This window comes from Tamandua tetradactyla, chromosome 2, assembly GCF_023851605.1.
Source record: "Tamandua tetradactyla isolate mTamTet1 chromosome 2, mTamTet1.pri, whole genome shotgun sequence".
In the NCBI taxonomy this organism is placed as follows: Eukaryota; Metazoa; Chordata; class Mammalia; order Pilosa; family Myrmecophagidae; genus Tamandua; species Tamandua tetradactyla.
The window spans coordinates 121,296,171-121,322,291 of NC_135328.1; the positions used below are offsets into that span (position 1 = coordinate 121,296,171).

At 39.2% G+C, this 26,121-nt stretch overlaps 1 protein-coding gene and 2 long non-coding RNA genes across 48 annotated transcripts in view; 2 read left to right on the forward strand and 1 right to left on the reverse strand.

The window, feature by feature from the left end:
* The window catches only part of LOC143673771 (uncharacterized), a 53,907-nt gene that overhangs the window by 19,951 nt on the left and 7,835 nt on the right, over positions 1-26,121 (reverse strand). Inside the window, exons 2-3 of one of the 3 annotated variants that reach the window (XR_013170632.1) lie at positions 25,847-25,888; positions 15,213-15,423 (exon numbers count right to left, since the gene is read on the reverse strand). This is a non-coding gene — a long non-coding RNA (uncharacterized LOC143673771). Of the gene's footprint in view, positions 1-15,212; positions 15,424-21,610; positions 21,780-25,846; positions 25,889-26,121 lie in introns of those variants that run through there. The other 2 variants (XR_013170633.1, XR_013170631.1) reach the window with 2 other exon arrangements.
* Positions 1,410-6,395, forward strand: LOC143673773 (uncharacterized). Its single transcript, XR_013170634.1, has 3 exons — positions 1,410-1,498; positions 4,602-4,729; positions 6,256-6,395. It is a non-coding gene; the product is annotated as an uncharacterized LOC143673773 (long non-coding RNA).
* The window catches only part of AOPEP (aminopeptidase O (putative)), a 489,538-nt gene continuing 479,457 nt past the window's right edge, over positions 16,041-26,121 (forward strand). For all 44 annotated transcript variants that reach the window (XR_013170613.1, XR_013170612.1, XR_013170616.1 and 41 more), the window contains exon 1: positions 16,041-16,274. The gene's annotated coding sequence lies outside the window, so the exon portion shown is untranslated. The remainder of the gene's footprint in view (positions 16,275-26,121) is intronic.

Below are 26,121 nucleotides of genomic sequence, written 5' to 3' on the forward strand. Positions count from 1 at the left end.
TAGGTGAAATGACATGCCCCAGGCCACACAGCCACAGCAATTTTAATATTCAGGAGGGACTGATCATAAATCTTTTGTTAAATCTTTTCACTTTCCCTTCATTTCCATTGGCAGCGCTAGTTGTTGTCATTGGAGAGGGGCGGTGGGGAAGACGGGGAGAGGTTGTCTTTTTCATAAAGAAACACCTTCACAACGCATCACCAGAGTTACTGGATAACCTATATGAGTCCTTTATGAGCAATAACGTTAGCTTGGGAGTGGATGCTGGGTGGCTGACTAGGCTCACCAACTAGCAGATTACTACATATCACAGACGTTATCAAGGCAGCGACTGTTCTAACTCCACAAATGCCAAAGGTCTGGGTAGCTAGTTACCTTGAGAGCTTTTATGTCATCTCACCTACGCTTTTTTAAACTGTATCACCTACGTTTCTTGTGTATCACAAGACATGCCCATAGAAAAGGAAGAATTGATGGTTGAATGCTCTTTTTACTTCGTGCTTTGAGAGTTCTTAGAGAAATATATCTGCTGATGTAAAAAGATTCATGAATAATGTGCATAAATTACATGTGAATATGCGAATAATTAATTTAAAGTCTTACTGACTTGTAAGAAGATGCTTGAATCACCTTTTGATGTTCTAGGAATTCAGGCTTCCTCAGTGCAAATATCAAACTCCTACTCAGATACACCAAATGGAGACTTGGCTGCTTTTGAAGCATCTATTTACTCAGAATAAATCCCCCACTTAGGGAAAAATATGCCTGATTATTTCTGATGTTCCAAATGCTTCTTTGCTTAAAGATTACTCTAAAGGGACACCAACATAGACAATCAAGCTTTATATTGAAGGGTGGACCAAATCAAGCTCAATATAACATATTTATGTTTCACAACATTATAAGGCTCATGGCAAAGAAAGAAAGGAACCGATACAGAGAGAAAATGCGCCGGAAAGAATAAGATGCCAAGATGGTGAATGGTAGCAGATAGTGCATCTTAGTGCTATTTAAAAAATTTATATGTGCACCTTCCTTTTTCATTCTAGTCTGTGTTCTCAAGATAGAGAGCAAATCAGTGGCTTGACGTTTTCTACGAGCAGAAAAATTATAGCAACAGAGCATCTTGAAAACTTAATATTTTCCTGGCCAGCCATTTTTAGGTTTATTCTTTTTCATTACATTAAAATTCAAGGCTAATTAAGGCAACTGTGGCCAGAGTGGGCCAAACTGGATTTTCCTTATAGCTTTTCCTTCATCTCACAGAGTGAAGCCATTAAATGCTCAGGCTATGAAATGCTGAGAACAGCCTGTTTCCATTGTAATATAGGTCACACTGGAATGCAAGGAAATTTGCCCCAGAATGTCATAAAGCTTTAAAGAGTCACAATATACCTACACGGGAACAGAGCAGAATATGGGGCATTTGCCTCTCTTTGTAAATATCTCCATGGAGCCAAGAGGAACGTAGGTTGGAAGTGACGCTGGAAATAATGAAGTAAGTAGCAGCTCATCCTTGTTCTGCAGGCTGTTTGGTCCATAGACTCTTGAATGGTAGTTGTCACTCAAAGGCTTGACAGAGACCTGGGAATTGGTGCTGCAGAATTGCACATGTTCCTTGCAGACTTATTTGAGCACAGACAGCTCTTGAGTCACAGGGCTGTGTGATATGGTCTTTTTTTTTTCTTCTTAATTTTCATCACGATTGACTTTTTCTTTTTTGTGAAAAATAACATATATACAAAAAAAGCAGTAAATTTCAAAGCACATTGCAACAATTAGCTGTAGAACAGATTTCAGAGTTTGGTATGGGTTACAATTACACAATTTTAGGTTTTTACTTCTAGTTGCCCTAAGATATTGGAAACTAAAAGAAATATCAGTGTAATGATTCAGCACTCATACTCATTTGTTAAGCGGTACCTTCTCTGTATAACTCCACCATCACCTTTGGTCTTTCTCCCACTCTTTAGAGGTATTTGGGCTATGGCCATTCTAACTTTTTTCACATTGGAAGGGGCTATTGATAATATAGGATGGGCGTCAGAACTAGTTGATGTTCTGGAGAGGCTGGGCCTACTAGGTTTCAGGACTTATCTGGTCCAGGGACCCATCTGGAGGTTATAGTTTTCTGGAAAGTTACCCTAGTGTATGGAAACTTTGTAAAGTCTTAATATAATGTCCTAGGTGTTCTTTAGGATAGGAAGGAATAGTTTTGTATGGGGTTTGGCAAGTTTTGGTAGGTAGCAATGTCTAACTGCAGCTTACATAAGAGGGACTTCCAGAGTAGTCTCTCAACTCTATTTGAACTCTCTCGGCAACTGATACCTTATTTGTCACATTTCTTTTTCCCCTTTTGGTCAGGATGGCATTGTTGATCCCATAGTGCCAGAGCCAAGCTCATCCCTGGGGGTCATCTCCCATATTGCCAGGGAGACTTTCATCCCTAGATGTCATGTCCTTTGTAGGGGGGAGGGCAATGATTTCACTTGTAGATTTGGATTTAAAGAGAGTGAGACCACATCTGAGCAACTCTTAGGCATACCTATAGGTAGGCTAAGCTTCTCTGCTATATACGTAAGCTTCAAGATCAAGGCCTTGGCCTATTGATTTGGGTGTCCCTAAAGTTTGACACAGTATCAGGGGTTTTCCTTGTGGCAAAGTTTAATAGTTCGATATGGCCTTTGGATACCTGCCTATAATTAAGAAAGCTCCAATGCATTTTCATAACATTTATAGATTAGTTAAATAAGTGGACTTCATTTGGCTCCATGAGATCTGTGATTTAAAGAGTTAAGTGGTAGAGAGTGCTCAGATTTTAGAACAGCAGGATTCATGACAAAATGATTGCAATCATGTCTGGAAAAATATCAGTAAGAATATCTTTATAGAACTGAATGAGGCTAATATAGCTAATGTTAAAATGGAAAGTTAACTTTAAATAATATAACAAATCAATAATGATAAAATAATTAATTAAAATGCTAATTTTGAATTATAAAGGGATATTCTAATGCTAAACATAAATTTCAACTTTGTTAACATTATATCACTTATGCTTGTATCACTGAGTTATGAAATAATTATTAAAATATAATATTTTATTGACGTTAAATTATGCAGTGCTATTAGCATATTGATGACAAGAACTTTAAAAATAGGAATAAAAAGTGAATACGAAGGGGGAAAAAAGGGTTGAACTATGTTCTGCTAACCAAATTTGTTTCATATACAGTTACCCCTTCCACAACACGACTTTCCCCATCCCAGTTTGGACATACCGCGGGTCAGCATGAGAAATTAAATGGGAATTTTGGGCCAGTTGTGCAGATGCTATAGACAACACACAAAGGCCAGTAGATGACCCACAAAGGCTAGAAATGTGCAGGATTATTATAAAAAAGGCGTCATACAAGAAAACGCTAAGTCCTTATATGATTCCCTAAAGAAAAAGGAAGATGAAGCATCTACCCCTACGGATTTTCAGGCCAGCCAAGGCTGGTTTGAAAATTAAAAAAAAAAGTTTAACCTAAACAATGTAAAAGTAACAGTAGAGGGCGGGCCACGGTGGCTCAGCAGGCAGAGTTCTCGCCTGCTATGCCAGAGACAGGGTTCGTTTTCCCGGTGCCTGCCCATGCGAAAAAAAAAGAAAAGAAAAACAGTAGAGGCAGTGTCTGACCATCAAGAGGCAGCTAGGGAGTTTCCTGAACCCGTGAAAGAAAAAAAAATTTTTACATGGATTTTCCAGATTGCAGGGGTACTGTACCCCAACCCCTCAATGTAGAAAGGATAACTATGCATTGTTTTCTTACAGTGAAGTATTCCTATTGCATTCTCAAGTGGGAAACATTTAGCTGGACCCCACTGGTTTGTTGTTTTCATGTGTTTAAGTAGTGCACAAGTGCTTATCCTTACCCAGACATAGCCACTTGGGTTGCTGTTGATCAAAAAAACATTTTGTATCACTAATCCCTACTCTGTGTAAAGCATGGTTCTGGATGCTGTGAGATAAATATTGATCAGAAAGCCATCCTAAATTGCTTTTAAGAAGATAAACTAAATAAACATTAGAATGATTAACATTATAAGGCAGTCTATGAAAACTGCAAAGAAAATACAACATTTTAAATAATGATTTGAAGAAGAGTGTTGGGGGCAGTGCCGAGGTCAAGAGACATAGGTATGGTTTGGAAATATCAGGAAGATGTAAAATTTAAGGGCAGTGGCTTTTAGGGAGGGACAAGTAAGCACAAGAGACAAGAGAATGGGAAATTTTTTAAGACTAGTTTAACGAGAATAAAAAAGTTGGCTATATTCCACTTGTGGGCAATCTCAAATGCTAAGCTAAGAAATTTAAACTCGTTTTTGTAGACATTGGGGAGCTATAGAAGGTTTTGAAAGAAGTGATATATCATTTAGGGCTATTTTATCATAAGCAACAGAGAACCCAACTTGAACTAGCTTAAATAATCGAGTGAGTTTCTTGGCTTACATAATGGAAATATCCACAGGTAGATTCTGGTATTGGGTGAGGTTTGATCTAGCAGTCCAAACAGGGACTCCAAGTGATCAGTTCCTCTCTGTCTCGTCTTCATCCTCAGACACTACCTTGTCCCTCCTTCCACTCCTCTCCTTCTCATAGGCAGCTGCAGGCTCTCCATTTGTGGTAGCAAAGTGGCGACAGCAACTCCAGACCTCAGATTTTCTCCTGACACCTTCCAGGAGAAAAGTGAGTATCTTTTCTGGTAACACATGTAAAAGAAGTGGAACGTTTGACTTTCTCCAAGACTTCAAATGGCTCCTGGTGTCTCAATGGCTGTGACTGGGTTCCAATTGAGGCATGCCAGGAGCAAGAGGGGAGAATGAGGAAGGAGAGATTTCCTGAAGGGAATTCCAGGCACCATTGAGAAGGGTACCCCGTGGCCCAAAAGTGACTAATGTCCATTAGAAGGAATAACATGATAAAAAAGAGTTATATAATAAGCAAGAACAGTTTACCAAGCCATAAAATTGAAAAGATATCTGCTAACTACTTAGCTAGCTACTTCCCCAACACTCTCTGCCAGTGTGTGCAAACACATTGTCCCTTTCTTTTCAAAAAAGTCTTAGGAAGGCCTCATCTTGTTTCATATGGACCCAAGGTTGATTTTGCAGACAGAAAAAAAAATCATATTTTTATTTGGAAATGAAGAAATTACCTTTATCGTATCTTTCTAGAGATGCCATGGCTTTTCAAAAAACTTATCTGTAGGTTTTAAGTTTGTTCTGTATGCTGGCCAGCAAAGAGAAGGCAATAGGTGTTTAGAATTCATGATATTCTAATCAGCCTCGAAGAAAAAGTTGCCTTTGTATGTGTGTGTGTGTGTGTGTGTTCTTTCTTTTTAACTGTTGGGCTCAACCCTTTGGCCCCCACAAAAGCAAATTTTGACATTGACTTCAATGGAGAGAAGGAAGCCACGTTTTCAATAGAAGAGCCTTTTTTTTTTTTTGTCTGGCTTCAGTCTCTGCAGGCCAGGCCCCATTGTGAACTACAAAGCTATCTGTGCACAAATTAGGAGCACACACAACAGGCCTGGCCAGCTGTTTGGCTTTCTTCAGTGAAGCCCCACCTGTCCCTGCCACATAGCTCAGTGCCACAGTAACGATTGTGAGGGCTTAGCGTCTGCATCGCTCAGAGTTTCTGGGAGGTGGAAGAGAGAGACAGGTGTCTTCCACCTGGCTTGCTACAGAAGGGCACTTGGCTCACACCTACCACCTTCCCTCATCCCTTACACCTCTCCCCTTGGGCAAATGAGTGCAGTCCTGGGATGGTGTAAAGGTAGGCAGTAGTGGAAGTATATCCTTGAATGAGAAGGGCTGACAGAGAGAAAGACAGCTAATTCAAAAGGAGACAATTCGACAGTGATTGGAGACATGGCGCTGATAAAGTGCATCTGAGCTCGACATGATTCTGTAACCCTAAGAAGGATTCCTTTATGCTTGGAAGGCTCTTAATTCACACGAGCAGTCTGGGCCATAACAGCTCTTGATTGGGAAGGAAAATGCAATTCCAAGCCAGAAAGAAAAATAGCGAGCAAAGCAGAAGTCTTCTACTTCCAGCCCATGTTTATTTGTACTGAACTAACAGCCAGACGAAGAGGGGTTTAATCTTAGGGTACTGACTCAGAATGGGAAGTACAGATTTGAGGCTAAGACTAAAGGCTCTGAATTTGTTTTTTGTTTTTTTTCTTTTATCACCCTTTATCTCCCATGCAGAAGACACACCCTTCTTGATTGCAGTAGGACAGAAGGCAAGCTGATAAAGTATCCATTGAGGATAATGTTGCACATTTGAAACACATGGAAAGTGCAGGGAAATGAAAAATGGCAAATTTCTTGGTGCTGAATAAACAAGTAGTGGGTATGAGAACAACAGGAGGGACGGACAAGTGGGACGGTTTTGAAAAGAGTTATGATGTATTTCTCCGTATACAACTCGTACTTAGGTCAGTACTAATGTTCTAATGGATGCTATTTTCGCTGTGGAAGGGCATCATGAAAGTGATTTTGGACCTATTTCCTTCCATCTCTTCCCTTCATTCCCTCTTCTAAAATTTCTCTTTGCTTACAAGTTTGAATTTTGCCACATAGTCTCTAAGGCCCTGGAAATACCACATAAGCATCAACAACCGTAACTCAATTTTCTGAAAGCTCACCGAACAAATAATACAGAGAGTATGACTCACATTTGTCTAAAATGTGCAGTATGACCACATCTCTGTACCAAGAGAGCATCATGTTTTAAATTTGATTTTTCTCCAAGTAATACACACACCTCATGATACGTTAACAGAGCAGTTCTTGATGAAATCAACTGTTTTTACCATACCTACTCTCAGCTCTATTAGTTTAAAAAGAAAGACTTGTTTTTAGCTCTCCTGGTGGTTTTTTTCATGTCTCTATATTTTATGCCTATTCCTCAATTTTTTGACTTAACTTTAGAGTATCCACTAACTCTGATAAGAAAGATGGTGCTTTAATTTATTTCTATCTATGCCCTCTCTTCTGCCCACATTTGTTAGTGCTCAGTGGTTCCATAATGATTAGATATTCGGTTGATTATTTTTATAGCTATGAATAATATAATGTACTTGAAAATTATTGTAATATAATAAACACTGGGACCCCTAGCTCTTCTTCCAGCCACTCCTCCTTTATACAATGAGGATGCTGGCTACCTTGAGCTGTCCCTGCCTTTTCTTTCCCCTTTCCTGCTTCCCACCTTCTATCAGTTATACTCCTACCATTTTTCAAGGGAAAGACCCCCATTACAACTCCAGGAAAGGGGCCCTACTACATGGAGGATAGCAAGGAAATGTCAATTTCCAAGCATGCTCCAATATGCTCTCAGTGTCATGGTCACTGAGAAAGACGCGACCTACACAGGCATTGGATAGAACAACATTTACTCACATAGAGGAGAGACAGAGTGAGGTCTGCTTCACTAATGGGCATTGATGCCTCATGGCCAGCCAGTCTTGCTCCACAGCCAATGTCTAAATGGTCTATATGCACCTCTGTCTTGGGTGCAGTATGTGAGGGACCCACTCCCTCCTTGCCAGAAACAGATAGAGTAGCAGAGGGTAAGGCAGCTGTCATAAAACGCACATATCTTGCCAAGCTGTCTCCAGTGAATGATTACATGTGCTTAGGGTAAAAGGGGAAGGGATGTGCTGGAGGTCACTAGCTGCTCGGTGGGGTTTTACCTCCAAGGACTCCATGGAAGGAGGTCAGCCCCTAATTATCATCCCGTCCTAGGATGCAGGCTAACACATCTAGACCCAAGCACAGTGTTTAGTTGTGGGTCACAGGGAAAGGAGGGAGGCTGTGCTCAGACTCTCACTACCATCACATCATCCCATCATCAAGCTGCTTCCTGAACCTTGACCAAGACTAATGGGTCCTGTCTAGCTGAGAGTAGCTCTAAAAGTTGAAATGCAATGCGCAATGGCTACGTAATGACCATATCCCTTGGATACTGCTGAAGGGATGTATTCCTCTCCAACGTCGACTACTTTATCAAGTAGTACTTCACAGAGGCACCTATTTAATTGCGCAATATTATCATAAGAGAGTAATAGATGGCATCCTCCTCACTTCCCCTGCCTAAGAACTTTAGGACATAACCTCTTTGGACCTCTCTGCTTCAATCATTGCATTTTAATAAATTAACACCGTTTCATCTGTGAGACAATTTGTTCCTTAATAGCTTTTTTTTTTTTAATCTAGAGTAAAGGTTTGAACTACGAAGGTGCAGAATTGTAGATTGGAGAATGCCCTCGTTTTGATTGTTAATGGTGTAAAAAATGTAATAATCAACAATGATGGTGCCATTTGAACAATTTTCTAAATATATAGGACTCAAATGCATTTGTTTATGGTAAGGAGATCAAAATGTGATTGGAGCCAATGGGAATAAATTTGCTTTTTGAAATATAAGCTGCAATAAGATATTTCTTTTTATATATATAAATGTACATGCACATGTACATACCTACATATACATAATGCTGTTTATTTATATAATTCTATTTACTTCTCTTCTTTTTATTGTAATAACATTATGGTATAAAATTTGCAATTTTAACCATTTTTAAGTGTACAATTCATTGGCATTAGTTACTTTTACAGTATTGTGCAAACAGTACTACCTTCCATTACTGAAACTTTTTCATCACCCCAAACAGAAACTCTGTACCCATTAAGCAATGACCCCCTACCTGACCCCACCCTGGCCCCTGAAAAGCACTAATCTACTTTCTGTCTGTATGAATTTGCTTATTCTAGGTATTTCATATAAAAGGAATCATATAATGTTTGTCCTTTTGAACCTGGCTTATTTCGCTGGATAATGCTTTGCTTTTTAAAGCAACTTCTATTGAGAAGACCCGAAGACGAGCGTAAACATGTGTTTCTAAGTGCCACTGGTTCTAGAGTAGAAGGGCAAGTCTCCTACGTGAGTTGAAAGTCAAATAGAGTTGCCCAGGCCAACTCTATTTCCAGGGGATCTCAAGGTCTTAGAGATGGCAGTAAAAGTTGGGAGGTGACCAGACAAGGATCTCTTTTTATTTCCCCCTCCAGGGAATGCATATGGCCACCACTCTCCTTTGCCCTTAGGGGCAGCCTTGAAATTCCCTTTCCATTGATGGGAAAACTCAAGCAGAAATCAAAGTAATAATCAATGTCACTTAGGGAATTAGCTATGGAGACAGGAACAGAATCCAGACTTTGTAACTTGGGGATCCCCTGCTTTTAAGTCTAAATGGCTCTTTTTATTTTAATCCAGCTGCACTGAGTTAATAAGGCTTTGACAAAACCCAGCCCTGTATTCTGTAGAGTTAACATATTTGATATTTACCTCAGCTATTCGTTGTCTGTTTAATAAGTTTTGTTTGTCTTCCCAGATGCACATTATTTGGCAGTGTATAGTCACATACAATTGTTTACACCATTTTCCGTTTGCTTTCAAGTCTTGCCAAAACCAGCTTGGTGTAAACTAGCTGTCTGCAGCAGCCACACTAAGTTAAGCCTTTGAAAGGGTCTAATTGGGCCAATGTAAATAAACACAATGTTATGGAAAATAACTCCATATAAATTGACTATAGTGCTGGCCACCTGGTATATTCGCAGACCCTTCTATCCTCAGAAACACATGGGATTAAATCTTACACAGGACATTGTGGTCCATGGAATGATTATAAAGAGCTATTTAAATTTTAATTTAATCCTTTATCCAATCCGTGCCAACACACATGCACATACATGCACGCACACAGAAGAGAAGAATCCTTTCAGTAGCAATAAATTTCAATCATGTGGTTAGCAAAGCTTTTATTTTCAGAGAAAACGGTCAGTGAAATAAATTTCACATCTGTTCATTAGAAGGTCAGTGGGTAGGTCATGATAACTAGAGTACTATAGATGGTTTGATCCTCTTTTAAACTAATAAAGGAGTTCAGCAAAAATCCACCAACGAACTGCTTAGGCATATGGAAGAAACTAGAGCAAAAGGGAAACAGTGTCTTTCCAAAACTGTTCAGCTCAATACTTCATTGTAAAACAATTCAACGCTTATCTCTTCCTGAGTAGGGGAGGGGAGTGTAGGTTTTTTTTTTTTTTAATCATTGTCTCTATGTATGAAAACAGGCAGTAGTTTTTGGAACTGGCTGAGAATTAATCTTAACAGTTTCTTGAGTAGAAGGTGAATTTTACATTCATTTCTTCAATAAATGTTAGTTGTATAGCCACTGTGAGTCAGGTACTGGGCTAGGTGCTACCAGCCAGGAAAGGAGTTTTGCAAAGAAATCAAAGGCATAGCCATTGCCCTTGAAGAAGGAGTTATTTAGGTTTTTATTTTCTCTATGCCTTTGTTCATGCTGATGCTTCCTGGGAAAAGTCCTCTGCTGTGGCCCACCTCAGAACAGTCACACATCCTTTACAACTCTTGTCAATTATTTGTGTCTAATTCCTTCTGCTTTGAATTACATGTAGACCCGTTAGTTCCCCAGTGTCTCAAAGGCAAGAATTAGATCTTGTTTATCTTTGTTTTCTGTGCTTAGCACTATGAGTATTCATTGAATATCTGTTGGACCAAGAATGAATGAATGAATGAATGATATTGTTTCTTGGAAAAATGGCAAGCCATTTCAATACCCTATTGGATTGTCTGAATTTGTCTCCTCTGATATGGCACCAGAATGGTATTTAAACTTGTCCACAATGCTTAATTAATACCAGAAGGTTTTTGTTAGTAAAATTCTATGAGAGTGTCTCTGTTTCAACAAGCACATTTTATTTAAAATATACTTTTTTTGAAATATTGTTGATTTTGGGGTGTGAGTGGTGAGGATAGTATGGTTATGTTTAAAAGGGGAATACTTGGATGTTAAAAACACATACTGAAATGTTTAGAGATGAAATTAGGTGGTGTCTGGAATCTGCTGCAAAATAACCAAAAAGAGATAAGCAATAGGAGTGTGGATGAAATAAGACTGGCTAAGAATTGCCATCGTTGGGGTTGGGTGATGGGTACATGGGATTTGTTATGTTATCCCTCCTCATTTGCAGAAGAGGAGAAGCTGGATTTAGGTCACAAATGAACAACCAATATAAAACCACAGACCTAAAGTTTCTCCTGCTCAGGGATGTCAATAATGTGGCATATTTTGGACTAAGTTGAAGGAAACAGAACAGCACACACCAGCTCCATTTCTGACCAGTTGATTTCTTATCCCTTAGAAATGGTTCATTACCTTCCTGGACCCCAAGATACATTTTCAAAATTGCTACTTGGCCACTTCCTATTCTGAATGCATCTGAGAAAACTGTTTATGGCAGACTCAGAGGACTGGTGCAGAGAGAGAAAACATGTATCACACTGGAATTACCCTGAGATGGATATTGGGCCACCTCTATCCAGGATGGGCAAATGAAAAATCTTCACCCCCTCCCCCATTATGGTCTATTCTAGCAATTTCCACAAACTCTAGTATATCGTGGGCGGAGTTGCTAGATTTAAAAACTGCTAGGCAAGTGTGAATTTCATGTAGAGGGGTCAGCCTCTCCAGAACATCAACTAGTTCCATCCCCCTATCTCATATTATCGACAGCCCCTTCTAACATGAAAAAGTTAGAATGGGCATATCCCAAAATACCCCTAAGGAGTTGGAGAAAGATCAAAAGTGATGGTGGAGTTATACAGAGAAGGTTGGGTTTAACAAATGAGTATGAGTGGTGAATCATTATATTGATATTTCTGTTGGTCTCCAGTATTTTAAAGCATCTAGAAGTAAAGACCTAAAATTGTGGAACTGTAACCCATACCAAACTCTGAAATCTGTTCTACAACTAATTGTTGCAGTGTGCTTTGAAATTTATTGCTTTTTTGTATGTATATTATTTTTCACAAAAAAAGAAATAAGTCAATTGTGGTGATAAATGCCTATGATAATATTGTGAACCATTGATTGTACACTTTGGATGATTGCATGATATGTGAATATATAACATATATCAATAAAAATAATTTTAAAAAGATCTAAGGCGAAGGTTATAAAAGAGAAGATAGGATTTAATACATGATTATGACTACTGAATCATTATATTGATTTTTTTTTAATCTCCAGTATTTTGGAGTAGCCAGAAGAAAAAACCTAAAATTGTGGAACTATAACCTATACCAAACACTGAAATCTGTTCTGTAACTAATTGTTGTTGTTAGTTCTATAACTAATATTTATTTTCACAATAAAGACATGAATTTCAGATATATAACAAATGCTACTTTGATTATATGTCCCAAATATTGCATGGGACACAATTATTTGCTAAATCTGGCAACCCTATTCTTGGATCTATGTGGTGTTTATAATTCCAACAGTTTAATTATTTGATTAATTAATTAAAGGGTGATTTTCCATATTTAGTTGGATTCATCACCTTGAAAAGCCTTACTGGGGTCTGCGCTTGGCAGAATATTGAACTAAACAGATTCGACTTTAGTCAATAAAAAAACACCAAACTCTGTTTAGAATTCCTATAGTTTCAAACCCGATTTTTTTCAAGTGTGCAAAACACTCTTTCCCTTCCTTCCTCCCTCTTTGTCTCTCTCAACAGGGAGAGGGAAGCCCTCCCATCCCAAGCTGCTATGTTTCCAATTGCAGCAATTTTGTCAGCCCATCTTTGACCTATGAAATCGTAGGAAAATCATCCTGGTCCATAGTAAATTCTTAATCTTTGACCAATTAACCAATCAGTTCAATCAGCTTCACTGACTAATTGGCTAGATGTAATTAAACTTTTGCTTTTTGACTTATTCAAATTTATTTTTCATTCTAATAGAAAAAAGGGAAAAAATACACGTGCCTTAGCCTGAGTTTCACAGAAAGTAGAGCTTGGGGCAGAAGTTTAGGTGTAAGTTGTCTGGGGTGTGTGATCCAGGAAGCTGGAACTGAGGAAATGATGCGGGAAGCAGAAGAACCACTTTGAAGGAACATTATGGGGCTCACTACAGCTATAAGTTGCTCAGTTTCTCTCTAGGAACCACCTGAGGAATTAAACGAAGCGTGTCACTTTACTAGAGTCAAATACATAATTTTCAGGGCCTGAACAAAATGAAACTGCAGGACCTTTGTTCAAAATGCAAGAAAAAATGTGTTGTTAAAGGTACTAGTTTTTGTTTTAAGCAAAATAGCATACATGTTGTTAAAATAAAATAATAGTAAAAGGCTGGTATTGAACAGCTGGCTGCTGCCCTGCCCTCTCCTAAATCCCAGGTTCACTCTTTTTAAAAAAAAAAAAAATGGGCAGGCACTGGGAATCAAACCCAGGTCTTCGGCATGGCAGGTGGCAACTCTGCCTGCTGAGCTACCGTGGCCAGTGGCTTCACTCTTTAAGATCAAGTAGTGAGCAGAAGTTATCACTAAAAATAGTCACACATCAGTTTTTCGCATTAATTATTGTTATCCTTTAGGGTAATTGGGAAATTAGTTTCTTTTCCACTATGCTCATTCTCCCTTTCTAGTTTTATTCCCTTTAACTTTTAGTTAAAGCAGTCATCAGATGTTTGCATCCTTGTGACCATACATACTCAGTGCATGAGTCAAGCCCCACAGCAGGGGGTGGGGTGGGGGTGGGGATGTTTGTATTTGTAATTATTAGAAGCATGCTTATGATTACTAACCTTTCTTTTATTCAATTTTTTTTAGAATTAATAATTTCCTTGATTTTTCACTTGTATAAAATTTGCTCTTCATATATCCGTGGTTATTTCCATATGTTCTGTGACAGTGCAGCTCAACGTGTGGTCCCACAGACCAATGACACCGATATCACCTGGGCACTCATTAGAAATGCTGGCTATGCATATGTAAAAAAATTCAAATTTCATTCCATGCCTCATACCATATACAAAAATTAACACCAATGCATCATAGACCTAAAAGTAAGCCTAATGCTATAAAGTTTCTAGAAGAAGACATACGAGAAAGTCTTTGTGACTATGAAATAGACAAAGATTTCTTAGTTACAATCCAAAAAGCATGGCCCATAAAAGAAAAAAATGGACAACTCAAATGTGAAATTAAGAATTTATGCTCTTCTAAAGACACTTTAAAATTATGAAAAAGACAAGTTACTGACTGGAGAAATATTCTCAAAACGTATGTTATAAAAGACTTGTACACAGAATATAAAAGAATTCTTAAAACTCAGTAATAAGAAAATGACCCAATAGGAAATGGGCAAAAGATTTGTACAGACATCTCACCAAAGAAGATACATGAATGACAAGCACACAAAAACATGCTCAAAATCATTTAGTCAAATTAAAGTCATATAGGATACCATTGTACACTTAGAATGGCTAAAATTAAAATAATTGATCATACTAAATGTTGGCAAGGATGCAGAGTAACTGGAACGCTCATACCCTGTTGGTGGACATTTAAGGTGGTGTAACTATTTTGGAAAAGAGCTTGGCTGTTTCTTAAAAAGTTAAACCCGTGATCCAACCATTCTACTCCTATGTATTTACCCAAGGAAAATGGAAGCAGATGTCCATACAAAGGCTTGTAGATACATGTTCATGGTAGTTTTATTTGTAATAGTTGAAAACTGGAAACAACCCAAATGTCTATCAATAGGTGAATGGATAAACAGATTCTGGTAGATCCATACCACCTATCAATAAGAAGGAATGGCCACTGATACACGCTGCAGCATGGATGAATCTCAAAATAATTTTGCCATAAAATATGCCAAACAAAAAAGGGTACATATTGTATGATGCCATTTATATCAAATTCTAGAAGATGCATATCAATCTATAGTGACAGAAAGCAGATGAGAGGTTTTGGATGGGGAGGGATGTGAGAGAGGGATTGCCAAGGGATGGGAAAACAGTTTTTGGGGTGATGGTAGAATCACATATACATGGTCAAATCATAGCAAATTTTTAATTTTAAATATGTGCAGTTTATTCCATGTGATTCGTAAGCATGGTGTCATGGTCCTAGAGGGGAAAGAAAGGAGGATATTCCACTTACGCAACCTCACAGCGGTGGGGGGGGGGGGTTGTTTTTGTAATTATTAGAAGCATGATGGTATTGTCAAAAGAATAAAGTACAAAAGAAGTTCATGGAAAGGGCACTGTAAATTGAGAAAAGTTAGTTAATGATTTATTTAATCAGCAGCAATGGAAAAGTCACAAATTTTCCATCAAGATAGAAAAAGAAAACGGTGAGCATTTTGTATATTCAGTTGGTGGTGACAATCTTGCCGTCTCTCTGGACCCTGTCCCACTGTTTCTTTCACGTTGATTTCTGGTTCATGTTGTCACCTACACACATTTTCATCGCCCAGTGCAGTTTTTCACTCTTCTTTGTTCTGAAATTTGAACCACGATCAGTTGTAATTTCTTTCTTGGAAATGCCTCTCAGTTGAATGCCTCTACCTCTCAAATGCCTCTCCTTTCAGACATCTCTGTGAGTGGTCTCTCCATTTTTTTCTTCTTTTCTACCACTACTTTTTGACTGTAATGATTCGGAATTTCTGGGAGAGCTTAAATGGCTAGGTTGGGACCACTGAATGCGTGATTTTATGCCACCCCCACTGTTTATGCTTTATCTTTGTAGCAACTCCAGAATATCTAGTTTTGCCTCAAATTTGCTGGAGTATAAAGTGATTTCAGAATGTTCTCCCCATTGTAAGCCCCATTAACCACCCCAAAGACGGTCATACAGTTGGTATTTGGGATGGTTTGAGGTGACAATAATTTTGCTTCTCTTCTGCGTGCCTCAAAAAACTTGCCCTAGATCCTGGGAATTCTGGTGAGTTAAATTTGTTGACTTGCATATCATCACCGGAATTCATACCAAGGTTATTATGTTCTTTGTCTTCCACCTACTGAGAACCCCAGTGCCTCAGTACATTAGGAATGGGGACAGTATATTGGGGAAATTCTAGAATCCCATGTGTGTCATATACAGACAGAATTATACAATGTTGTTCTAATTGAATGCTATGGGGTTTATGTTAAACAAAACTTAGAAGTCAATGGAAAACCAGGACTGGAAGAGTCAAAGTGACTTCAACCAACTGTGAAGTAAACTCTACTCATTTCTGGAAGTTGGCTTGGCTCAAACCAAACCATCTGGTGTTCCCTCTTAGGATGGCTAATGCCACCCCCGTAAGTCTACAAAAGCAAAATGGATTTGCAAACTGTACGAAAAATTCAGGTAGGAGTCTATGGATTATCATTGGACTTATTCTTAGAAGAAAGCCATGAAATGGATGCTACTTTTAAACATTAGAGTTCATGCTCCAAATATAGTTTGAGTCATAAAGTCCTTCCATGACAAGTTTGCCTTTTAAATGGAAAATGTGAAATAAAAGATGTTGAAATTATTTATGACTGTAGCTAGATATTTGGCAAGCTTTACTTCATATCTTGATAAATCATCCAAACACTGAACATCAGTTGTGTTCAACTAAGATAGAACTAGAATTGATAGGGTAATGTCATCCAAGAGTGTATATTATTCATTCTTAATAGAATGACATTATTTTCCCCAATGGAGACATTTAATATCCTGGAATGAGAGTGAATAGCAATATATTAGGAATTAAGTGCTACTGCTCTATCATACCCCCATGTAGGGCTATTCTAAATAAAAAATTATCATCTTTCTCTGCACCATTTAGTCCTGTTTCCCTTGTTGGAGCAGTCACCTTCTGCCCAAAGTAAAGGACCAGTTGTGTGTCACAAATGGCTCCTTTGTATCGACTGGTACCTGGCCATGTACCCATTAAGTATTCATTAAGTGGGCATATGGGAATCCTGTATTTTGTGCATGATTGTTCTGTAAACCCACAACTTCTCAAAAAATACATAAAAATTTAAAATGCTCATTAAGTTGCTCTAATAATAAGGAAACTTTATGGAAATTCTCTGTGCACCATTAAGAGAGGCAGTAGTGGCTAAGAACTGTCTTGGTTTGCATTACCCCAAAAGCAGATCCTGAGACAAGGATTTAGGTGCAAGCAATTTATATAGAAGTTGATCCTAGGATGCACTGAGGGAGGTAGGGAAGTGAAACAGGAAGGAGGAAAGCTAATAGATTGTGAATTAGTGAACAGGCTACATCTGTGGATAACTGCGGCTCAATCCCACAAGGGACCCTCTGAGCGACTTTATGGAAATTACCTTAGAATCTTTCTAATGAGAGGGGAAGAAGCGATTCCTAGGCTAGGGAGTTAAAATGCAGAACATAAAGTCTTCTGGGGATGGCGAAAAGAAAACTACTCCTCAGCCATACCTCCAATACTAAGGACAAGCCACAAACTGATATCCTGCAATAATTATTGTATCAAAAGTTGGGTCCATAATCTTATCTTTATTCATTCATTATGACGGCAGGAAAAAATAATTTAAAGCCAGAAACTCCTCTTGCAGGTGTATTATCTACACCAGGCATAACTCTACTTCCCCTCAATGAAAGACTTCAGAGTCACCCACTGCTTTAGCCATGGGCCTTTCCTGAATACATTTCAATCAATGAAACTATTTAGGTAATGGCTGCTCTTCTTTCCATTCATCCAGAAGAAAATATTGAACTGTGCTAGCCGTTTCTCTGAATGAAAACCAAAAGCACTGATGGAAAACTGGAGACATTACTGAGAAACCCATGAATGGTTTTTGTGTTCCGAAGAATCCCTCAAAGTGGCTCTTCAGTATGACTTCACCACACAAAGCTCCTGCTCTCTAAAACTCAGTGGGCTATGAGGAGCTAAGTGACTTTTTAAATATGTAAACACTGTTGATCGAAATGTGGAGGAAAGCTCACGTTGTGCCCACGTTCTGCTTTATCACAGGGCTCCTTCCTCTGAAAAAGCTAAAGGAAAATATAGAGAGAATGGTTATGATCCTCCCTGACTGATTCTATCTTTGGAGTTCTTGAGAATAAAGAATGTTTTGCCCCAATTTAGGTTTTAATAGCTTAAAAGAGACCGAAGTACATGTGAATGAACGTAAAAGTAATTTAGACTTCTTAATCTCCGTTGATCTCCACAATAGAATTAATCACGTTAGTTTTCTGCCAACAGTAGTAAAATAGGGTTCAGAGCAAGAATTCTTCCTGAAAGTGTTTTTTGAGAGTCATTCTTACTTACACTGAACAGTAGAGCCACACACACCCAAGGGGTTGCAGACATTGAACTTGGAATCTCATCCAGGAATCTGCAGATTTTAATTAAGCTTTTCCAGGGCAGCAGAAGAGAGTAGGAGGAACTCATACCATCTAACTGCCAAGATTTATCTTTGTCCTCTCCATAAGCCAATATTCCCATATTGCCAAGTGATCTGCCACCAATTACACAGGAGCCAAATCCCTAGAAATTCTGCACAATTACTGTGGGAATTTGCACCATCTGCTGGGTTGAATATTTTCACACTCCCATCAATAAAATTTTGGACTTGGGAATCACCCCCTTTTCCAACTCCTTTCCACAGAAGAGTACTAGGGTGCTATGTCTGTGTCATGTGACCCTCCCACCTGTGGCCACAACTGATAGGGTTAGGGTGGTCATGTGGCCTGAAGTATCTAATCATATTCCTTCTCCCAGTGCTTTGGAATTGGAATTAAGACTTCTGGTATCTCCTAGAAGGAAAAGATTATAAACTTGAGTATTCTGAAGTGACCACAGTTTGCCCATTGCAAGGCTAGAGACTCAGAAAAAGAAGATCTAGGAAGAGAGGAAAGAGTGAAGCCGATATAGTTCCAAACAAAAAAGAGAGGGTTGAGAAGAAGACTTCTGCGGTTTTCCTGAACTTTGGTTCCTTTGATTCAGCTGCATTCCTGCCCTTGGGTTCTGTGAGTTATTACTGTATTTTTATAACAAGTTATCAGTTTTTACTTAACGTGACACTTGAAACCAGAGTCCCAACTAATATAAGCTTCTGGCGAGTAGTAACCTTTGGTCAGGAGACGAGCAGATTAGTGTTTCCCAATCTTTTTATGGAAGTGTTTATGTTTCAAGTAAGAATTAAAATCAGAATCCTTACAGTATTATTATTACTGGCAATGACAGAATTAGAAAAATCCAGTAACTGTTGAAAGATCTTCAACCTAGTTGAATCCCATAGGTTCTTAAGAGTAATACCTGTCTAGGCTGGGAGAAAATGACAAGTTTCTGCTGCCACTTGTGAAATCACAGATTTTTTTTTTTTTTTTTTTAACATGAGCAGGCACCAGGAATCGAACCCGGATCTCTGGCATGGCAGGCAACAACTCTGCCACTAAGCCACAATGGCTCACTCATAAATCACAGCTTTTTTGATGGACAAATGGACCCCATTTCTGCCTGTTTCCTGCACTGTCATTGGTGGTCAGGACGTCCTTATTTTCATGTGCACAAGGATTTATTTATTTATTTTTAACATGGGCAGGTACCAGGAAATGAACCTGAGTCTCCGGCATGGCAGGCAAGGATTCTGGCACTGAGCCACTGTTGCTCCACCCTGCACGAGCATGTTTTGTAGGAGGAGACCTTCTGCAGGGTGTTTCCAGACCCAGTCCCTTGTGGGTAGGTGTCCCCAGAGAGAGCTTTCCTGAGGCTTCCCCAAAGCTATGCCATTGGGTTTGTGCTTGGATGAAGTATTAGTTTGTGCTATTTTGGCTCAGTGACTGGGTGTCAATAAGAGCTGGTTTCTCCTCAGTCCCATCTAATGGGGAATGTTTGTCTTGTTATATGTCTGCTTTTCTGTCCTGTAAGAACAGGAGAGCAAAGATATGCTTGTCTTTCATTCACTCATTCTTTTTTTTATTATTTATTTTTTTGTGTGTGAAATATAACATATATACAAAAAAGCAATAAATTTCAAAGTACATTGTAACAAGTACTTATAGAACAGATTTCAAAATTGGTATGGGTTACAGTTCCACAACTTCAGGTTTTTATTTCTAGCTGCTCCAAGACACTGGAGACTAAATAGAAATATCAATATAATCTTGCAGTAGTTATACTCATTTGTTACATTCTAACTTCCCTGTTATAACTCTTCCTTCTCCTTTGATCCTTCTTCCAGTCTTTAGGGATATTTGGGTTATGTTCATTCTAATGTTTTTTTCATGTTAAAGAGGGGTGTCGACTATATGAATGGGGGGGGATGGAACTTGTTGATATTCTTGGAGCGGCATCTTTGGGCTTCAGGACTTATCTGGCCTAAGAACCATCTGAAGGTTTTAGGTTTCAGAAAAGTAAACTTAGTGCATGCCATTTTTGTAGGATCTCAGTAGACCCCTGGGTGTTCTTTAGGGTTAATAGGAATGATGTTGGTTGGAGTTTGGCAAACTGTGATAATTAGCAATATCTAGTTGAAGCTTGCATAAGAGTAGACTTCAGAATAGCCTCTTTTTGAGGCTATTCTGAAGTCTATTTGAACTCTCTTAGCCCCTGATAACCATATTTTGTTACATTTCTTTCCCCTCTTTTGGAGAGGAAGGCATTGTCAATCACATGGTGCCAGGGCCAGGCTCATCCCTGGGAGTCATGTCCCATGTTGCCAGGGAGACTCACACCCCAGATGTCACGTTCCATGTAGGAGGGAGGGTAATGGTTTTACTTGCAGAGTTGGGCTTGGCGAGAAAGGCCACATCTGAGCAACAAAAAAAGTTCTCTGGAAGTAACACTTAGGCATAATTATAGGTAGCCTTATACTCATTCTCTCAATAATTAAATAAATATTTACTGAACACCTTGAAAGGCCAGTTGTGCTAAGTGTTGAGACCCATTGCCCCACTTTAGCCTGAAGATGGCACATTCCCATTAGCCTATCCAGTTTGGCCAACCAGAATGACTATCCTTGGATATCCCAGCATCTCCCATTGACCTCTTATACTTTATCTTATCTTCAGTTTTCTTGGTCTCTCAACATCCAACTCCTCTCTTTGATTTTATCACTATTTCTTGTTTTTACTTGCCATCCTGGCTTTAATATTTGAACCCATCTGGGACACAAGTCCAGAACTCTGTCCTCCAATGTAATAAACCATGTTTATCTCCATAGTAAACTAGAAGTTCTTTGACATTTGGGAAATATTTTTTTCATCTTTGTATTCTCAGAAACCAGTATGGTACCTAATATGTGACAGCACTCTGTAAATGTTGCTGAAAGAAAAAATGAATGCAGCTATAGGCAGGCATTCAATGAGCAATGATGTATCATTGCTAAGTCTCACATGCCCCCATTCCTACTGAAAGTGCTCCACAAAGCTGGAAGGGAGAAACATTAGAGAAAAGAAGGGAGACCAGAAATGGGGATAGATGGCCTCTTTTTTCTGGAAGCCATGGTCTCTGTGCCATCCATGGCTGAGCTGCTTTAGTGTATTCTTTCACTGGAAATCCTTTGGAAATGGTTGTTGCCTCCTTTGCCCATGACAGCTGCCAGAATGCAGTATACCAGAAATAGAACAGCTTTCATCAAGGGGAATTTAATAAGTTACAAGTTTACAGTTCTAAGGAAATGAAAGTGTCCAAATTAAGACACCAACAAGAGGTTAGTTTCACTCAAGAAAGGCCAATAGGTCAAGAACACCTCTGTGAGCTGGGTAGTCACATGGCTGGCATCTGCTGGCTCCTTGCTCCTGGGCTCCATTGCTTTCAGCCTCTGTTCCTATAGGGGTTCCTCCCTTTACTTCTCCAAGGCTGGCTTTCATCTCTTGGCTTCTGTTTTAGTTTGCAAGCTGCCAAAATGCAATATACCAGAAACAGAACGGCTTTTAAAAAGGGGAATTCATTAAGTTGCACATTTACAGCTCTAAGGTCATGAAAATGTCCAAATTACAGCACCAACAAGAAGTTACCTTCACTCAAGAAAGGCCGATGAAGTTCAGGGTTTCTCTCATAGCTGGAAGGGCACATGATGAAGTCTTCTAGCTTTCTCTCCCAGCTTCTTGATCCATGATGCTCCCCTGGGGGTGTTTTCCTTCTTCATCTCCAAAGGCTTATGGCTGTGTGGGCTCTAAAGCTTTTTCCAAAATGGGAACCATTTAAAGGGCTCCAATAAGCAACCCCAACTTGAATGGGTGGAGGTACACCTCCATGGCAATCAACTAATCAAGTTACCACCCACAATTAGGTGGGTCACAACTCCATGGAAATAATCAAAAAGCTCCCACCCAGCAATGCTGAATGAAGATTAAAGAACTTGGTTTTTCTAGGGTCCGTAACAGATTCAAACTGGTACAGTTTCCCGTGGCTCTCTCCAGGTTCTGGCTTGCTTAAAATCTTGCGGCAACATCTGCTGGGCTCCACACATCTCCAGACATCCGTGTGTCTGTTCTCCCTGTGTCCCCATTTGTGTCAGCTCTGCTATGAAGTTTCTGTTGTCTCTGAAGCTTCTGTCATTTTTGGCTCTCTCCAAAATGTTTCCTCTTTTAAAGGAGGAAATTAATTAAGTAAATTAATTAAGACATACCTGGACTAGGTGGAGTCACATCTACACCTGATCAAAGGTCATACTCACAATTGAGTCATATCTCCCTGGAGAAACCTAATAGAAAATTTCTGTCCTACAATATTGAATTAGGATTCAAAGAAGTGGCTGCTTCCACAAGATCGAATCAGGATTAAAACATGGATTTTCTGGGGTACATAATATTTTCAAACTGGCACAGCCTATAAAAGTGAATATTTTACCACAAATGCCATTCTTTTTTTTCTAGGAGTCACTATATTCCTTCCTCTTTGGCAAGAATACCTTGATTCTCCTGCACTTTTTTTTTCTTTAAGTAAAAAGAAAAGAGCATCATTTCCATCTCAGTGCCCTTGGAAACTATCTTGGTCCTTTGAGCCATGGACTCTCTTCTCTGTTTACTTCTGGCATCCAGCCACCAGTGCTCTCTGTGGCAACAGGACCCAGAGCCTATATCACTCTTGACTTTATAAAATCTACAGTAATCTCCCCAACTCATATTGACCAAGTCATTGAGCTATCTTGTCATGCACATCAAGCCAGTTATCACATTCAGCATTCATTTACCATTCATCCTACTCTAGTATGATTCTTTTTCTAGGAAACTTGGAAATATTTCAACTCCTGCATTTATATTTTGTCACATTCATCCCACCTGTCTCTCATCAACCCACAGTGATTTCCAGAGAGTATTTTTTTTTTTTTTTGCCATTTTTCCCACCTTCAGAGACGATGACATGCAATCCCAAAGCTAAACTCCCTTTGGTGTGATGTGTGGGCAGAAATATGGCAACATTAAAGTGGCCAGAAACTTGGACAACAGGCTTTCCACTAATTTTCTTTTCCTTAATAATATACTACTAGGAGCCTGAAGGCGTATGTAACTGTATTTAGTATCTGGAGATGGTTAGAGAAGGAGAAATTTGAAAAATTGAAAAAAAAACAACAACCCTAAAATCATTCAGTGACATTCTCTCATTATACAAATGAGAAAAAAATGCAAGTTCAGAGAAGTTGAGCTATTCCTGGGTCCAGATAGACAGTGGCAGAGTCAGGAATAATTATATTTTTTCCTTAATGAATGGGGATTTACTGGACCATTTCTATTGAACACAAAGACTCTGTGCCGGTTTGAAAGGATTTATGTACCCTAGAAAAGCCATGTTTTAATCCTGATCCATTTCGTGGAGGCAGTTTTTCTCTTAATCCCGATTCAATAATGTAAGTTGGAATATTTTGATTAGATCATCTCCACAGAGATGCAACACACCCAATTGTGGGTATTAACTGAATGAGAGGGAGATATGACTCCACCCCCCTGTGAGTCTTGATTAGTTTATTGGAATCCTTTAAAAGAGGAAGCATTTTGGAGAAAGCTTCAGAATGACAAGAGAGCCACAGCAGAACTACGAGAACGATGACAGCCCATGCAGCCAGAGACCTTTGAAGATGAAGAAGGAATATGCCCCCAAGGGAGGTTCATGAAACTAGAAGCCTGGAGAGAAAGCTAGCAGACTTGCCATGTTCACCATGTGCCTTTCCAGTTGAGAGAGAAACCCTGAACTTCATTGGCCTTCTGGAACCAAGGTATCTTTACTTGTGTATTAGCTAGGGTTCTCTAGAGAAACAGAATCAACAGGGAACACTCACAAATATAAAATTTATAAAAGTGTCTCACATGACCGTGGGAACACAGAGTCCAAAATCCACAGGGAGGCTGTGAAGCTGATGATTCCAATGGAGGGTCTGGACAAACTCCACAGGAGAAGCTCACCAGCCAAAGCAGGAAGAGAGCCTGTCTCTTCTGAATCCTCCTTAAAAGGCTTCCAGTGATTAGATTAAGTATCACTCATTGCAGAAGACACTCCTCTTGACTGATTACAACTGGAATCAGCTGTGATGCTGCTGACATAATCATGATTTAAATTTATGAAATGTCCTCATTGCAACAGACAGGCCAGCACTTGTCCAAACAGACAAATAGGTATCACCACTTGGCCAAATTGACACATGAACCTGACCATGACACCCTGGATGCCTTAGATTGGACATTTCTATATCCTTGCTTTAAGTTGGACATTTTTCATGGCCTTAGAACTATAAACTTGCAACTTATTAAACTCCCCTTTATAAAAGCCATTCTGTTTCTGGAATAGTGCTTTCTGGCAGCTAGAAAACTAGAACAGACCCTTTTCTTTTCTGTGAACTCTTTAGAGTTTGGCCCAAACAAATGTGTATGGCATGCTAAGAACTGCACTGGTATTAGAGATATGCAAAAATGGTATTAGTGTGAAAGTAGTTTAATTCTGTGTTTGCAGTTGAGCAGATTATGGAGAAGGGTTTATTTGGCATATTCAAAGGAGAAAGATGGTAGCTGTAGCAAGAGGAACAGCAGAGGAATACTACACTATAGTATGTATTTGGCTGCAAAGCAACAACCATTACAAGCCCCAATAATGGGCTAAAACCAGAGGCAGTGTTGTTTACTTCATAAGAAGTCCAGGTGGATACAGTAGGGTCTGGGTCAGCAGCTCAATAATGTCCGTGTCTTAACTTACCAAGGCTGGTATGAGAAATGCCAGACAATGGGTTGGTGTAAACAAGAATTTATTGGCTGACCATTTGGAGAATAGAAGTCCAAAATCAAGATATCTGCATGTCCATGCTTTCTCCAGGAATTGGTTGAGTTCTGGTGATGGCAGTGTAGCAGGGCCTTTCATCATATGGTGACTTTTCTCTTTCCTGTCTTGCTTCTTCTAATTCTGGGCATCACCTGACTGACTGCATCTGAATTTTCTCTCTTTATAAGGCCTCTAGTCATATGGATTAAGACCCACCCTGATTCAATTAGACCACACCTTGACAATAATAACATCTTTATAAGGTCCTATGTACAATTGGGTTCACACCTACAGGAACCTAGGTTAAGATTTGAACATGTCTTTTGTGAGGTCATGATTCAATCCTCAGTAGTCAGGCTCTCTCATTCTTTCTCATGTTCCTTCCTCAGTGGGTTGACTTTTCCTTCTCACCCTAACAACCTTATAGTCACAAGATGGCTGTCAAATGCTCCAAGCTTCTTTCCCCCTACCCCAGCATCACAAGCAATAAAAAAGGAATGAGACTATGCCAGTTAACTCTCCTCTTACATGTCTTTTTATAAGGAGATAAAATCTGTCCTGAAGCTCCTAATGGGCTTCCCCTTCCATCACATTGGCCAGACTGTGTTGCATAGCCACTTTGATGTAAGGAAAACTGGGATCATGAATTTAGGGCAGAGGGGAATGGGATTCCATGTCTGGCTTAGATTTATAATGATACATTCCTGGGGCCTACCTTCTTTGATGTCAATGGATCTTCTTTCACAAAATTAGAGTTCTGTTAACAGAGAAAGGGGGTATATTGGGTAAGATACAAAGAGTGAGGCTACAAACTGTGAAGTATTGCTTTATGAGGAAACTGTATTAGGAGTTACAATATATGCCAGTTTGAATCTGTGGTGGACCCCAGAAAAGCCATGTCCTTTAATCCCCATTCACTATTACTGGGTAGGAACACTTTGATTGTTCCCCTGGAGATGTGACCCACCCAATTGTAGGTGGTAACTTATA